The sequence below is a fragment of the Cupressus sempervirens genome, chromosome 4 (genome assembly GCF_028749045.1).
Source record: "Cupressus sempervirens isolate cs-2001-9-10 chromosome 4, ASM2874904v1, whole genome shotgun sequence".
Lineage (NCBI taxonomy): Eukaryota > Viridiplantae > Streptophyta > Pinopsida > Cupressales > Cupressaceae > Cupressus > Cupressus sempervirens.
This window is the reverse complement of record NC_143121.1, coordinates 847,925,050-847,942,052: the sequence shown is the minus strand read 5'-3', so window position 1 is coordinate 847,942,052 and position 17,003 is coordinate 847,925,050. Positions and strand designations below refer to the sequence as shown.

General features: G+C 34.3%; 1 pseudogene across 1 annotated transcript; it reads right to left on the bottom strand.

Annotated features, from left to right (window-relative positions):
* On the bottom strand, positions 1 to 3,169 carry LOC149564035 (protein ACCELERATED CELL DEATH 6-like; annotated as a pseudogene). The gene is made up of 3 exons (XR_016364282.1): positions 2,014 to 3,169; positions 1,500 to 1,924; positions 1 to 533 (listed from the first exon to the last, which is right to left on the bottom strand). The product of XR_016364282.1 is annotated as a protein ACCELERATED CELL DEATH 6-like (transcript).
* Positions 3,170 to 17,003: the final 13,834 nt, after the last annotated feature.

Genomic DNA, 17,003 nt, shown 5'->3' with positions numbered 1-17,003 from the left:
TTGTTGAGTTCTTTTGTTCTTGGGTGAATTCTGGCCTAAGCCAAATTCTTACAGGAATAATGGCCAAAAGGTATGGAAAACGAAGCCGCTTGTCTTTTGTTATATTTTGCTGTTAACATAAGCATGGCCAGTATGGAAAAGCAGAAAGCTAGAGCATCGCTTAAGATAAAGCATCGAAGCACAGTGGCATGCATCCGCAAGGGAATGCCGTTGTCGCTCCGAAGTCCTTCTGGAACCGTGAAGGCTGCTGCAAATGACATAGTAAAAATAAGTGTTGCAACAACTGAAAGGTCTCTAGATTCTTTTTCATTCTCGCTACCCACTTTTGCAGGAGTGTCAGACTCACTATCCATGTTTTGGGAGTCCTCCAATACCGACCTAGACCTCTTGAGCAAAGACTTCATCCATGCTCTTCTGTGACCACCATGCAGACGAAGTTTCAACCTAAGTAACCAGGCGGGCATTGGAATAAAATTGTCATCCACAACATCCATGGCAGAATGATCATTTTTGTCTACCGCATTTACGTTCCATCAAGATCTTCCTAGCATTGGAGATAACGTCTGCAAATAAACGCACAAGACCGTACTTGTTTCATTCACTGGCTGCTTTTTTCAATCAACTAGACAATCTGTCCTACTTAAAACAAATATCAACAATCACATAGCTTATTCAAATAGTTAATTACACTAAAAAAGACTATCATACAAGCAGTGCATATTGTCAAGAATCTAGAATTCTCAAATAAGGCAGAGTAATAACAGAGACTTGCTGTTCTGTTTTGTTCATTAAACAAAATGTACGGCGGAATAGGGGAGAGGAGACAGCAAAAAAATAAACAATCAAAGAATTCAAGATGTGTAATCAAATTTTCTTTCTTTCTTCTATCAAACTCTAAAGTAACTTTTACCATTGAAAATAAACTACAAAATTGATACAAATAAAACTAATTACTAGTGTTAGCTGAGGACAGATCAAACTTGTACAATTAGGCGACTGCATACAATCAACCTGGAGCTTCTTCGAGCTCACACAATAGGGCGATGTCTATGGTGGCATCAAAATACTATTTTTTAATTAAATTTAATTTTAACATATAGTTAATAATTAATTTTTAATGTAATTATTAAAAACAACAAATTCTTGCATTAATCTCAGTATAGACATTGGCTGCCTAGAGCAATCACCACTCAAAAGACAAACATTCACCTCCTACTATTGTAAAATCTATATCATAGACAAAGAATAAAATCTGAAAAAAAATCCCCTTATGTTGCTTTCTTACTTATTGAATGAGAAGAAGTGGAGTGAAAAAAATTATTCCCTCTCTTTTGTTTTCTGACTGTTGGGGCTGCTCCTATTCTCCTGAGAGGTGTGAGCTTGGCTCTTAAGGACAACGAAAAATTTACAATCCCAACACATTCTTTCCTGTTAATGGCACATATCGTGAAAATAGTAGAGCATATCTGTGAAGCTTACAAGTACTACAATTATTTTACCTGCAAAGCCAGTTCATCAATAGCTGCAGCTCGTTGCAAAGCCATGTGGCCATTAATATCAACATGGTTGATTAAAAATGAAGAGTCCATGGACTCCGACAGCAGAATGTTTGCCGTCAGAATCTTGCCATATTCCAAAGCAAAATGGAGGGCATTCTTGTTGTCCTTCCCAAGCACTTCTATACAATGGGGTACAACTTTAATCAAGAGATGAACTATAACCGTGTAACCCATACGCGTTGCGATGTGAATTGCAGCCATTTCATCCCTGTTCTTTCTCAGAGCCATATGTGGACTTATTCTTACCAACCTCTTCACGATTTTCAAATTACCCCTTGTTGACGCTAAGTGCAATGGAACGTTGTCTGCAGCGTCAGCTTGTTCAGCCAGAGCTGGTCTCTTTTCTAGCAAGTAAAAAACCACACCTAAAGCATACAGAAAGATGTCAAAAATAATAGAAATTACCAGTATAATATACAAATTAAAATTTATCGCAGCGTATCATTCGAATTACCATTAATAGAGCCGTCAATAGTGAGGAGTTGATGCAGACAGGTATTTCCATCGAGGCTCGTGTCGGAGATATAGTCTATCTCACCAAGCACCCAAAACGCGCCCGAAGAGCCAACTTGGCATGCTGTATAGAGTGCAGACTCACCTGCTGTATTCGAAAGTGACTCAATACCCTTCACTTTCTCCAATAGTAGGCGCACAATCTCCACGTAATTGCCTCTTGCGGCGTAATGGAGGGCCATTTCACCGTCAACATTCTGAGCTTTCCAGAGATCATCGAGATCTAAACGACCCCCTTCTAAATCGCAACCTTAGGGATGAGCGCATTCTGAAAAGTTACATCGCACTTCATTCTAGGGGTTGAGCAGCAGCTTCACCACTTCCAAGCATCCTGCTGCAACCGCCTTATGGAGCATTGTCTCTTCCTTTTTGTTCCTCATTAATATGATGCATGTTTTCGATGAAAGCAGTAGTTTAACAAGCTCACCATCCTTCCGACTAGCTGCTACATGGAGAGTTGTATTTCCCAGAGGGGTAACCATTTCGAGAATTTGAGAATCACTTCGGTTTAATTCTTGCACTTCCTTACATTCACCCTTTACAACAGCTCGAAATAGGCTTATATCCATTGAGAATGGGATGGATACAAAAGTATTGCTCAGGCAGACTCTATAATGATTAATCATAGAGCTCATGGCACTTGCATAAATACTAAGAAATTATTCTGACCATTACCAAAGTGCTTGCGTAGATGAGACCCTCTTTTTTCCCCTGTTTTGAAGCTTTATCTGGACTAATTGTAATTTCTTATAAGTAAGCTCGTTATAAATTCGGTTCCATGAGTTTTAAAAAATCTACATTTTAACTTGTATTTTTTTTCACAGGCTTTGCCTTTTATTCTTTCTTTGAATTTGTCCTCCGGTGCCCCATTTTAAAGACCAAATGTTTCTTTAATATAGTTAGTAATTCTTTTGAGTTTATTTCACCTGCTGGTTATGACTGCTTTTTATTTATGCTTCTTTTGCAGCCTTTGGGTCTCTGTCTTTTACTTATTTGTCTAGTCTGTGGGACTTCAATTTAGCTTACCGTTAGTATACAATGCTTCTCTAAATTGTTTGTTTATGGTAGATTTCATTTTGTAGATTCCCTGTACACTTTATCTTCGTTTCCTTTGAACTTGTTCTGATTCCCTGTACACTTTATCTTCATTTCCTTTGAACTTGTTCTTTGGTTGGTCGTCTAAGCTTTTATAATGTAGATTCTGTATTTTCTAAATTACTTACCTTTTAATCTGCAACTTCCCTCGTTTACTTATGATTTCTCTTTCATTGTGTTTATCTTTTTCTCATTCACTGCTTGCTTGTCATATTATAAGCATTTTTAAAGCCTGTTGTTGATGCCATCGATTGCTCATATATGTTGAAAAATGTACTAAAAAAATATTAATTATGAAAAGAATTTAAGTTTATTTGTAAATATGTTATAGATAAAAAAAAATTAAAGCATTAAGGATAAAAGTACTTAGAGAATGTTAGAAAATAGTCAAAGAAACTATAATAATAAATAAGTTGAAATATTATCATATATTTAAATATATAAGTTTGTTCAACTTTATGTAAATTAAAAAATTATTTATTCTATAAAATGAGAATGCCTAGATATCAAGAAAGAGTAGAAGCACAGATAAAAACATTGAAGCATGTGAAAGTTGAAGGAGCATACCAAAAGATTAGAATGTTTTTTACTTTAAAAAATAAGGTCTCCAACAAACACTCAAAAGAACAAATTCTAGATAGGAGAAATATTTAAAAAAGGAAAAGTTTAAAAGAATAGAAAAGCTGTTTATGACAAAACATAAGAAAACATAGAATAGAATATGATTAGATTGAAGAAACAAAAGATTGAGAAGATATTTACTTGAGGATGCAGACAAGCATAAATTCAAAGAGAAAGTGAAAAATAGAGATAATCACTTGAGAATACGGCCAAGCATAAATTCAAAGACAAAGTGAAAAATAGATCCACAAAATGAGATATGACCTAAAATAATATTTTAGATATCCAACGAAAACTAAGCATTAGCTGATGTTGCCATGCTACAGAAAAGAAAACTCAGTAGAAGCGAGGGTAAAAGTTTGAAAAAAAGCGAAAATTCAACATTCAATAAAGAGCACGCATGGGTCGCACGAATATTGTTCATTTTGCTTTGGAATATGGCCATGCAAGACTGCCCTTCATTTTGCTTTGGAATATGGCCATACATAAACAGTGACAACTCTCCTGCATAAGTCCATGGACCCCTCATTTTTAATCAACCATGCTGACAATGACGGGCAGATAGCTTTTCACAAAGCAGCTTCGAGTTCTCAGCTAGTTAGCCTGGTAAAGTAATTTTAGAAATAACACTCTAAAGCTACGATAATAGGCTCTATTATAAATTTCATTTTAATTGGTATAACTGCACCGGTTATGGTGACCACCGAGTCCGTGTCATCTATACAGAGGTCAAATCGAAGGTGACTGGAATATTGTCAGATTACTTTTCTATCTGGGAATTCGTGTTACCTCTCACTTCACTGATCCTATTTATGGGTCAATTTCCTTTGTATGGAGCTATACTATTAAAATTTATATTTCCTTGTATTCAGTCTATAATCGTGACCTTTATTGACCATGTTTCTAATTTTATTTTAATATATATATTTTCTTTAATATTTTTATATCCATAATGCAGTTATAACATCAAATGTTAAGGCTTGATTCTTAAGTTGAAATTACCAAATCAAAATAATCCTATTAATTTGTTAGGGATAATATATTGAGGGCAACCAAAGCTAAGGCATTAGTAATTTAGGTAGGAATAACAACACTAACATTATACAACTCACAAGTGATGAACCTCGACTAATAAATATTTTAATATGTTCTATATCATTAATTTTATCCAAAAAAGTATCTTTACTTAATGTTTAATTAAATAATTCTCAATTAGTTTGAGAGTGGTTGTGTTGGTCATTTTTTAAGCTTTTATTAATTTCATATAGAATCATGCAAGTTATTATAATTACCAAAATTATCATATTTATTTTGAAAAATGTTAAAGTTCTCTTTTTTTTTCTTTTTTTTTAAACATTCTAACTTTACTTTATATTAAAATTAAATTGTGTGACATTTACAAAATAGATGGGATGGTGAAATGGTGGACCCACAAATTTTATTGAGTGGAAATCAGAACAGACCTTAAAATAATAATATTAAAAAATTATTGCTACATTAGTATCCTATAGATCTTTATCATTAGATTTAAATTCTCTTGACAGGAAGAAGAAGGTTGTGTAAGGGCGGGGGTGGGGGTGCAATTTGGATGCTAGAACTAGTAATGAGAACATACACTCATGAACAATTATAGGACTAAGGGAAATAGCATATCCTAGCAGATTAGTTGTGAGCATTTGTAACACCCTTTAAGGTAGAGGAAAGGTTTGAATCCACCTTGGGAATAGTATAAAAAGAATTCCCCCTACAATCTAATCATCATGGGTGCTAGTAACCTCAAGAACAAGTTTTCAAAATTACACAGGTAAATCTACATGAGAATTTTGGAGGAAAGCGTAACCTTGAAGTATAAAGGGAAATGGGTATCAATACTAAAACCAAATAAAAATGCACTTCCTATACTTCCAAAATTAAGAGACAGTGTCCATCCTATGATTAGATGCTAAAACTTGGTGTATTTAATGGGTATAAAAGGTGAGCATCCAAACAAAATCATCTATTATTATTAGACTGTCTTAAATTGGAAGCATTTTAATTTAATGATGATTTAGCACCCATTTAATGTGAGGTCATCACTTATATAATTTTCATTTCTTTATAAAAATTTTGTGTATGCCTATCTTTTTCAATATTTGTTTCCTTGAATCTCTTTATAGAACTTGTGAAGTATATGAGAGTTTCTTGCATTTTATAGTATTTATGGATCTTCATACTTTCCTTTCTTATAATATTATGATAATAAAAAATACAACTGATGAGGAGCATCTGGCATTAGAAAATAAAAGGGGACATAATTTAAGTTATATCTATACACACTTAAAAACCTTTAGAAAATAAAGTATTTTTATTTTCTATAAAATTCTTGATGACATCATCATTTATTAATTAATTAATTATTTAATTAATTAATTTATTTTTATGCCATTAAATCCCTTTATCTTAATTAAAAATATTTAATTAAGGAATCCCTCCCAAAAATGTTTAAATCTTATTTAAACATTATTTCTTCATTTATTAATTATTTAATTAATAAATTGACCAAAAAACCCAAAATAAATAAAAAAATTATTTTTTGCCCAAAACTTGGCCAATTTCCTTAAGACCACTAACCTCTTCCAAAATCTTCTAATCCTTCTTTAATTTTGATTAAAGGCCAATCCCATCATTTCCTACCCCTAATCCCAACTCAAAATATTTAATTAAGATTAAATATTAATCCTCATGTTTATTGAAAAAGTTTTAATAAATATCTCCTCAACCCAAACCCTTGAAATAAATAAAACTTTATTTATTTCTTAAAAATCTAATTTATCCTCATCCTAAGAAGTTCTAGACTCTTCTAGAAAGTCTTCATCCTCATCCTAGGAAGTTCTAGACTATTCTAGAAAGTCTTTATCCTCATCCAAAGTCTAGACTCTTCTAGAAGATGTCTTTAAACCTAATCCTAATCCCCTCCTAACCTTGTAACATTCTCTAAACATGGGTTAAGACTTACTAACCCAAGCCAAAGTTAACAAATATCTCCTCCTTCACCCACCCTCATTAAATGCCATCCACTTGCCTTTCCCTAAGCTAATCCTAAACCATCCTAATCCATCCTCTAATCATTTGCACAATCCTAAGCAAGCTTAAAACCCTCCTAATCAAGCCCAAGTCAAAATTTCTCTCATCTCCCTCAAAATATCTCAACCATAAAACTTTATGAAGCCCACTAGGCCATAAATTACTCTTCCAAGCCCTTTTATTGCTCTTACAAGCCATTATGAGGGTCTTTATGAAGATTTTATCCCATTGAGCCTCCTTTGTTGACTCATCCTTCCCCTTTCCTCCATCCTCTCACCCTGATTGGCTGTAAGGAAGCACAATCCATGTGCTCTCCTCTCATGCAATCAGAGCCCTCCATGAGCTTTTTTCCATCCTTGCATCTTAGCCATCAATCCCTCAAGCCTCTTGCCTATAAATTGGATCCTTCCCCTTTGCAAACCAGCACAATCCATGAAGTAAAGTCATAATGCCATTTTAAGAAGCCATTTTACATCAAAACCATACACTCACACCCAAATTCCAACTCCATTTGAAGCCCTTTTTGAAGAATAAAGCTTGAGCATACATCCTATCTATTTAGACAAAGCTAATCAACAAGAGAGCTTCTCATTGAAGAGAGCCCATTAATGGCTCATATTCTGAATTGAGAGCTCATCTTAGTCTATCTTGAAGTTTATGAATTTTGTTTACTTTGTAGAAACTTTATTTAAATTTGGTTTCTATTAGCATACTAACATTGCTCATATACATTTTGGCACGCCCGTTGGGACCCCGCATGGGTCATCTTCATTACCTTTTTTAGTCAAGTTTTGTATGTCATTTGCTAATTTTGGCTAATTTTTCTTGTTTTTGTGATCGGTAGGATTGTATAAATTGGTTTTGTAGGTCCACATGAGCATGAAGAAGACAAAGGAACTCATAGTCTATCTCATAGTATTTACAGATTTTTCAAGCTTATAGGTGGACAAAGCACTTGGAATTCTTCTTCCTCTTCTTGTCTATATTCTTCTTATTCCATCTACTTCTTCTTCTTCTTCTTGTGGGAGATCTTGGCCATTTTTTTTTAAGGAAGCAGAATCATACACACTTCTTTTTAGTGCTTGAAATGAACCCTGAAATCATACTTAAATCCATTAAAAAATTAAAAAATTTCAAAGAAGAAAAAATCTTTTAACAAGTGAAACTAATCCAATCCAATCATTTGCATCCTTGCAACATCAAGGTTTTAGATGCATTCATGCAAAGTTAGGAACACTTCATTTTTGGGAATTTAAAAAGAACTTCAAGTTTCCATTTCAAAAGGTTCAAAATCAACACTAAGTGCACACTAAAATCTAAATCAAACTCAAAGCATCAATCAAGGATAAAATGAACCTCATTGGCAATTATTTTAAAGTTCTTTTAAAAATCTCATGAAAACTAAGAGTCCTAAATGGTTGCCAAAAATTTTCCTAAAAGCTTTGTTATTTGTTCCAAACAAATGTCTTGTTGCAAAATCTTGAATGTTTCTTAAGTTTTTCATGCATCAAAACAATCTCGAAATATCATTTTTGGGCTTAAAATATGCAAACTAGAACACAAAATCTTGAATGAAGACCAAAGTCCAAAGAATCATTTTCACTTTTGAGTCCAAAACAATCTTGAATGATCTAAGGTTAAAGCAAAGCACTTCAAAGTTCTTAAAACAACACACAAAATCTCAATCTTGAATGCTGAAAGGAAAAAAATTGAATGTTTAATCACTTGTCTTTGAATGCATGTTGCTCAAATCACTCTTGAGTGCCATGGATTAAAATCAAGTTTTTTTTTTTTATGAATGCATGATTAAAACAACAAATCCAATCTTGAATGCCATAGATCAAATAATCATCTTTTGGGGCATAAATTTAACCATTGGTTGCAATCTCAGCGCCATCTATGGGGATGGGTCTACCTAAGAGGGTGTTAAGTGCTCCACAAAGATCAAACTCCACTCACTTGGGTCTTTAGTGATTTTTCTAAGTTAGAAAATTTCTTGAATGTGCATTAATCTCGCTCACACTTCATTTGGGCATAAAAAATGGACAAATCTTGATGTGGAGGGCCTCCGGGTGCGCGCTTGGCAATCGAGTTTCACACATCTTTGTTTTGGGCTTAAAACAAACTCACACTCAATCTTCAATGCCTAACAATCAATGAACATTGCATGGTTTGGATGCATTTTCAATGATGCTCACATCTCTTATGTTGAAGATCTCTCGACTTTCATTATGCTGACGATGCTGTCAAATTGTAATGAACATTGTATGCCATAATCACAAGTGTCTTCAATCATAGCTTACAAAATCTAAATCATCAATTGGAATAAACGCGTGTCTTTTAAAGCCCAAGATCATGTATGTGGTCTTGTTTTACACTTTTTAGGAGGTCTGCTTGGGGATTTCATCACCCCTTGGGATGACCTCAGCTCTAGCATTCCGGCGGAGTATAAAAATCGGGAGGTGAATCCAAAGACACCTCTCTTGGAATCAAGATTTTTTCACTCGAGCTAAGCCTCAAGGAACTTTATACCCTTGAGAAGTGAAAGAGGAGAAGTAGTTTACCGCTCCTCTCGGCTGTGTGACATCTTTTTGGTTTCATCTACGAATTTGGGCCTCACGTACCTTGCGTATATCGAGGAATCCCTAGCTATAACAAATTTCATCCTTGTAGAAAGCTTCCTAGGATGTTGGTGTGTTTGACATGCTCGCTCCAAAATTTTGTCTGCTTGTTTGTTCATAGCTTTTGAATGAATGTTTGCCAACTTTGGTCAAAATCCCAAGAAAGCAAAAATCTCCCAGCTCAAGGCATACTTAGCGTAGTCACTGCCTCATCAAAAAATCATCCAAGCTCCCCCGCTGCAACCGAATCTATCTAGTTCCTTGCTTTAGAACAATCCAAAATCTAAAGTCTCTCCAAATCATCCCCCCTAGCCAGCTAGCAACCCAATCCAAAATCACACCCAAGCCTTTAGAGAGTTGTTATCATTCTACTAGAATTTGCTATCCAATCAATCCGACCAATCCACTAATCTCACCAAGGTTATCCCTTTGACAAAGCTTTGTCTAGGGTAATCTAGCTTTGTCACTTGTTATCCTTCATCACCTTGAACTAAAGGTTGGGATCCACAAGTGGTCAATCTCGTGTCATGCCCATAGGATCATTAGTCTATCCTTAAGTTGACACAATCTCCACCAATCCAGTGCATAGAAAAGAAAAACTCTCACTTTTTGACAGCATGCCCTTGAAGTCTTCCATCCATAGGAAAGTCAAAAATCTCCAGCCAGTCCTCCCTAGGTCTGTCATATAGCTTTGACTCTCCCTAGGAAATCCTTCATCAGCCAATCCAAAATCTGCACTTAATCCAAATCCAACCATGAGCTTCCGTGTTCATCCATATGCAAGACCCCATCCCCATCTGACTCACAGATCCCAAAGAATCCTTTCTCTTCAGTCACAAAAACATTGAACTTGGTCAAGAGAAAGATGTTTCTAGTATAGACACACTTGGGATTGCATCCAAGGTGATTAGCATAGAGTCATGGCTGGAGTACACCTTAGATAGAAAAAGGAAAAGGAAAGAGGAAGGAGTTCCTAATATTTAGTGACTTTATCTCTGGCTATCTACTCTGGATCAACACTAAGAAAAGTCAAAAAGTAGAAGATCTTATCAATTGGTTGGACAAGATCTAGACACAGAGCATCTGATGATCGAAATTGTCAAACCCGCTAAAGAGGGAAGAATCGAAGATATGTGTGTAGATGATTTTTCCCTACATTCTATGGATCTTGGGGAAGCCAGACATCACACCAAGGTTGGCCTATGGAAGTTAATAAATGATGTCATAGAGGGACAACTTGGAAGCCTTAAATTATCAAAAGTCATAAATTCATGAACTCAATGGCTTTATCAAGTAGCTAGTCACATCATTGGCAAGCATCTCTAGAATGTCAATTACCAGTGATCCAACTGCTACTGATGTTCAAGCACTCATATCTCAGATACAAGAAGAAAAAAAAATTTGGTAGATTGGTAGAGAGTGGAGTGGTAAACTAAAGTTAGAAGGACTTGCATTTATAGAGTAGATCAGCAATGCAATACTGAGGCTTGAAACAAAGAAGGACAATATTTCAGCCAATCAAGCCACCTTGGTAGTAGAGAAAGTTAAGAGCAAAGATTATATTTCTTTACTAAAAGCCTCTATTTGAGTGGCTCTAGAGCATGCAATTCAAATCTGAAATTATCTTGACAATAGAGGAAGAACTTAAAGAAATAGAAGCCAAAGTGAAAAATGATTATGACAGAGGCTATGAAATCTTAAAAGGTCTACATACATATTCCCAGAATAGTGGACAAGGAAAGGGGATCATTGGAGTGGTAATCATGCAAAAGAAATCCTCTAGTTATATAGATGGCTTGACGGAGATATCTTCTGATCCCCAAAACATAGTTTTTGAACTCCAAAAACTTGGTGGGTGTGAATATGTGGCTATGGAGGAGATACAGGAGTGATTAAATGTCATCAAAGATTTAGCCAGAGAGCATTCCAAGTGGCTTTTGAGATACACTAATGTCTATGTTCATAGACATGAAGAATTGATTCCAACCATTGTCGCCGCCAAGGCCTATAAGGCAAAGTCCAAAAAGGGAAAGAAGGAGAAGTGATTCATATCCTACAATTTCATATTTAGATATAATGCTTGTAATTGACAAATTGTCTCCTTTCCATTTGTCAATTTTGAGGAGATGAACCAATTTGAGTCCCTTTTTGTAACAGTCATCTCAGAATCCTATATGTACTAAATCAAAAGATTAATAAAAGGTTCGCTAATTTTTAGAGTGAAATACTTGATGGTGCAAAGACAATTGAATGGTATTTTGTGTCAATTATTTTCTATTCCATTCTTTTTATGTTAGTTTTATGTTTTCTCTTTTGTCTAAATTAAATCAAGGAATGAATAGAGTTTTGTTCCCCTATTTCGAAACTGTGAACTGAAGATAATAATATTATTGTTGGAAGTTCAAGAGAAATCCATTTCCATGATTTCTTTCAAGATTATGCCTTTTTCATCTTTGGAGTTAGTTTCTTTCCAATATCAGTTTAGTTTTAGATAGCATACATTGCTGAGTTCTTAAGCTTTCCTAAAAATTTCATAGTTAAGTATATTTGAGTTAGAGTAGGACTACTGAGTTGATTGACTACCTAGAAAATTTTAATGGTCATTGGTTAGATGCAATCAGTGCTATGGATCATACATCCTCATAAGACATTTCAAATATATTAAATTAGTTAGATCAAGAATACAATAGATGAATAATACTATTGGTGTAACCCTTGCACCCTTCAAAGGTGCAAGTGCTAGTTTAATCAGTCCTTGCAAATCATTCTGAACTATTTTCTATCTGGATATGTAAATTTAGCTACAAATTATTATCTTTACATGTCCTCAAAAAAGAAATTATCTAAAACAAAATGGTAAACTTTATTAAATATGATTAAATTATGTAGAATTTTGAAAGGTTCATAAGCTTATTAAATACATGGCCCTTTGAAAGGAAGATTGAAATGACATTAATATAAGGGAAATATATGTTAATTTGTAAGTTTTTATTTTCATTTTGAAAAGAAAATCTATTATTAGTTAATGGTGATTTGTTATAGAAACATAATAAAGGAAACATAATGGACCTTTTAGAGTATTGTGATAGAGAGAGCAAGGAGAAAAGTGAACAAAATAGATAGAACCTTTATTAAATTAAAATTAAAAGTGTTGATAAAATTCAAAACCAAGTCATTATGGTCCATTTGGTTACCAGAATAGAAATATGGGAATTGGAACTAGAATTTTGGAATAGTTATTCTAGAATAGAAAATAGGGATACATATTCCTATTCTTGTTTGGTTCAGTCAGAATTTGAAGGGAAATTCACCGACCCAAAAATTTATGTTTACTAAAATAAATAAAACTAAAATAAGAATACGTAAAAATGTGCTTTTTGGACCTAACTTAAACTAAGTATTCCTATTAGCAATTATAGGAGTAAAGTCCAAATTTCTAGGCTCGTTTGGTTGCTGTAATATAAAATTAAGCATTAGCATTCAGAACGTTGGCTTTGGGATTCTAGAATTTGGAATCTAGATTATGATTAGGGAATTCAATTTGGGACTATTTGGTTGACCAAGAATTCGTTGTGAGAATATAGTTTTCCTCTGTTTGGTTGCACATTGTGTAATTGGAATACTAGCCAAAATAACATGCAAAATAACACAATTAAATGATTCTTGCATCTTGGAATTAAAAAGATAATCTATATCCTCTAATGATTTAGAAATCTAAAAAATTATTGTCTCTCATTGTAACTAGAAAATAATCTTTTTCATTTAAATTGTAGATCAAAAGATAGATCATCCCCATTCTAAACTGTAAAAATGAAATAGATCTCTTTTCATTTCTATTGTAACTCACTATGATTCTCACCAGCACCACCATTGCCATAGCTAAGGCTTTAATTGTGTTTCAAATGGTCTCCAATCGAATCAGTAATGCACGCGCAAATGATTTCCAAAATACACATCAAAATGACCTTTCTTCTCCTTCACAATGAATGTAGGTGGGTAGAAAACAATCCCCCACCATGAAAATAGAGAGTAGAAGGACAAATTGAAGGTAGATTCTCAACCAAATGCCAAGCTCCTCATTTTCACAACATCGCTACTTCGCCTTTTTAGACAAAGAAACATTGATTACCACGTTGTGGATCTAGTGGAGAATGACGCAAATAAATGGTCAAATATAAAAACTACCATGAGTCTCCTATGTATTGATGGAATGAATCACTAACCATGTGTGATGTTGGTGAGCTGATAGTTGGCATGGTTCATGCTAGTAATACTACTCCTTTGGTGATGTCTTCAAAGGTAGTAGTCTGTTCCAACTTGGTTAGTGATCAATTGCAGTCTGAGCCACTGATTGAGATTGGCACATTCTATCGACATTACATTGTGAGGTATGCTCATCAATTTACCTTTGATGACCATGTTGATGAGATGATGATACAGAGATGTACTTTGGTTCCCAGTGCTTATCATCAGTTATGGGATAGTTTGACACCTCGGGATGAGAGTTGTGATGGGCACAACATGGCAATAGGTTTTACAGTTGACAGCTTGATAATACATGACTTAGAGCAGGAGTTTTGGAGTGATGCTTCAACAGGTGTTGTTATTGATTCTACTCCTTTGGCTATGACATCTCCTGACTTAGCTGGTGATCAGTCATAGTGGGTGTTATCACTTCTTCATGGTGAGTTGTTGACTGAGGTTGGTTTCCTTTATCAACATTATATTGTAGGGTATGTACATTAGTTAGCATTTGATCCTTGTGTTGAGGAGTTGATGGCAAGGAAATTTGGTTTGGGTTCCATTTCTTGCCATTTATCTTGTGATGGCTTTTAACCATCAGGGGTGCATGGGAGTTATGGTTATGAGACATTGGCTGGTGATCTATAGAGTTGTGTTGACTGTAGGAGTTGTACAGTGTGTGGATTCTCCATACTTGGTATAGTTTCATTCGGGAGCATTCACCATTGTTGTAGAGTTGGATTGTACATTCTGTATAGGACAGTGGGATGCGTTGATGGTATTTACTATGTTAGCAGTTTGATTTGTCCACTTTACTTGGGTTTTTATGTTCTAAGAGTTTGTGTCTCGTGGGTTTCTGATTGTGGAAGTTGTGATTTTGGAGTTTGGTTGAGCTGTAATTGTCAGTTTGATTATGGATTCCTCTTGGTTATATTGCAGAGGATATTGCAAGAGCCTGTGTTAATTGACAATCGTATAGTTCATGACTACATTTGGGATTCAGGTGGATTGATTGGTTTATTGTTCAACCATTTCTTGAGGACAAGAAATATTTGGAAGGGGAGGACTTGTCATGTCCCCTTTTCAAATAATTAAAAATAATAATCTTTGCTAAGGCAGGCAGGCCCAAAAAGGTGAAGTTTCGGAAAAAGGGGATAATCTTTGGAAGCTAATGGACTAATAAATGAAAATTATTATTAAAATATGTTTTATTAACCCCTCTTGGATGTGAGTTAGGGTTATGCCCTCTTTTAAGGGGTTTGGAGGTATTTTGGGCTCATTCCAGAACTCGATTTTTGCTCATTTCTTTGTTGTTCTTCAGAGGTTGCCAAACCTGTGGAGAAGGAGACCCAAGAACGGGAGTTTGCAGGTTTCTAGGAAGGCTAAGGATGGGATTTTGAAGCCATTCCATGTGCATGCTCATGCATAATTTTCCTTTGTCCTGAACAGTGCAGATTTGTGAGTTTTTTGGTTTGTTTTTTGTAAGAGTTTGGTGTTTCCGGTTGAGTATGTCATATCAGTTTGGTTTGCTGCTGTATTTCAGACTTTAAGATGTTAAAATAAAACTGAATATATGTAATGGGACATGATTAAACTTTTGAGATAGATTATTAGTGTTTTTGTGGTGTTTTCGGGCATTTTGGTGCTAATTTTGGGACCCGATGAGCATGGTTCTTGTCTTACATTTGGGAGTTTTTGTGTACATGCTATATATATCTAGAAATTTCATTTTGTAGGCCGTTATGCTGCTGAAATTTCTGTAAAAATGTCCATTTTCAGATTTATTAATAATATGTGAAGTTGTGAAGTTTTTGGCACTATTTCGGACATACCCGATTTGGGGTTTATTGAGAAATTGGTGGATCTTTGTAATATTGGTTGTTTGATTTTTAAGATCTGATTAGAGGCTTGAAATATTATATAAAATCAGAGAAAGGGACATTTCAATGGACCCCTCGTTTTTAATCAACCATGCTGACAATGATGGGCAGACGGCTTTTCACAACACAGCTTTGAGTTCTCAGCTGGTTAGCCTGGTAAAGTAAGTTTAGAAATAACACTCTAAGGGTTCGTTTGGTTTGTGGAATTTAAAAAACTCAAATTTCTACAAACCTTGGTTTAGCCAAATCAAGGTTGTGCATATCTTCATTCCGATTTTTGGGATTTTACTGAAACTATTTGTTTCACTTAGAAGATGCGTGTGAAGTGCGTACGCTTGGAGTAGAAGGAAAATTTCAAAAATTAGTACAATCTATTCTTTTTACACTCCTTAAAAAAAAAATCAAGTTTTGATTTTTAATTCCTACCTGCTAGTAAGAATTTGGAAAACCTGGTTTTGAGGCAAAATTGGAAGTTGCTTATGCTAATTCCATTTTGCAAATTTTGAAACAAACGCACAAATTTTCAAATCCGGGTTTTGAAAAAGCCAATTCCTTTCATCTTCCATGAACCAAACAAACCCATAAGCTATGAGAATAGGCTCTATTATAAATTTCATTTTAATTGGTATAACTGCACCGCTTATGGTGACCACCGAGTCCGTGTCATCTATATAGAAGTCAAATCGAAGGTGACTGGAATATTGTCAAATTATTTTACTATTTGGGAATTCCTGTTACCTCTCACTTCACTGATCCTATTTATGGCACAATTTCCTTTGTATGGAGCTACACTATTCAAATTTATATTTCTTTGTATTCAGTCTATAATCGTGACCTTTACTGACCATGTTTCTAATTTTCTTTTAATATATATATTTTCTTTAATATTTTTATATTCATGATGCAGTTATAACATCAAATGTTAAGGCTTAATCCTTAAGTTGAAATTACTAAATCAAAATAATCCTATTAATTTGTTAGGGATAATATATTGGGAGCAACCAAAGCTAAGGCATTAGTAATTTAGGTAGGAATAACAACACTAACATTATACAGCTCACAAGTGATGAACCTCAACTAATAAATATTTTAATATGTTCTATATCATTAATTTTACCCAAAAAAGTATGTTTACTTAATGTTTAATTAAATAATTCTCAATTAGTTTGAGAGTGATTGTGTTGTTCATTTTTTAAGCTTTTATTAATTTCATATAGAATCATGCAAGTTATTATAATTACCAAAATTATCATATTTATTTTCAAAAATGTTAGAGTTCTCTCTTTTTTTCTTTTTTTTAAACATTCTAACTTTACTTTATATTAATATTAAATTGTGTGACATTTACAAAATAGATGGGATGGTGAAATGGCAGACCCACAAACTTTATTGAGTGGAAATCAAAACAA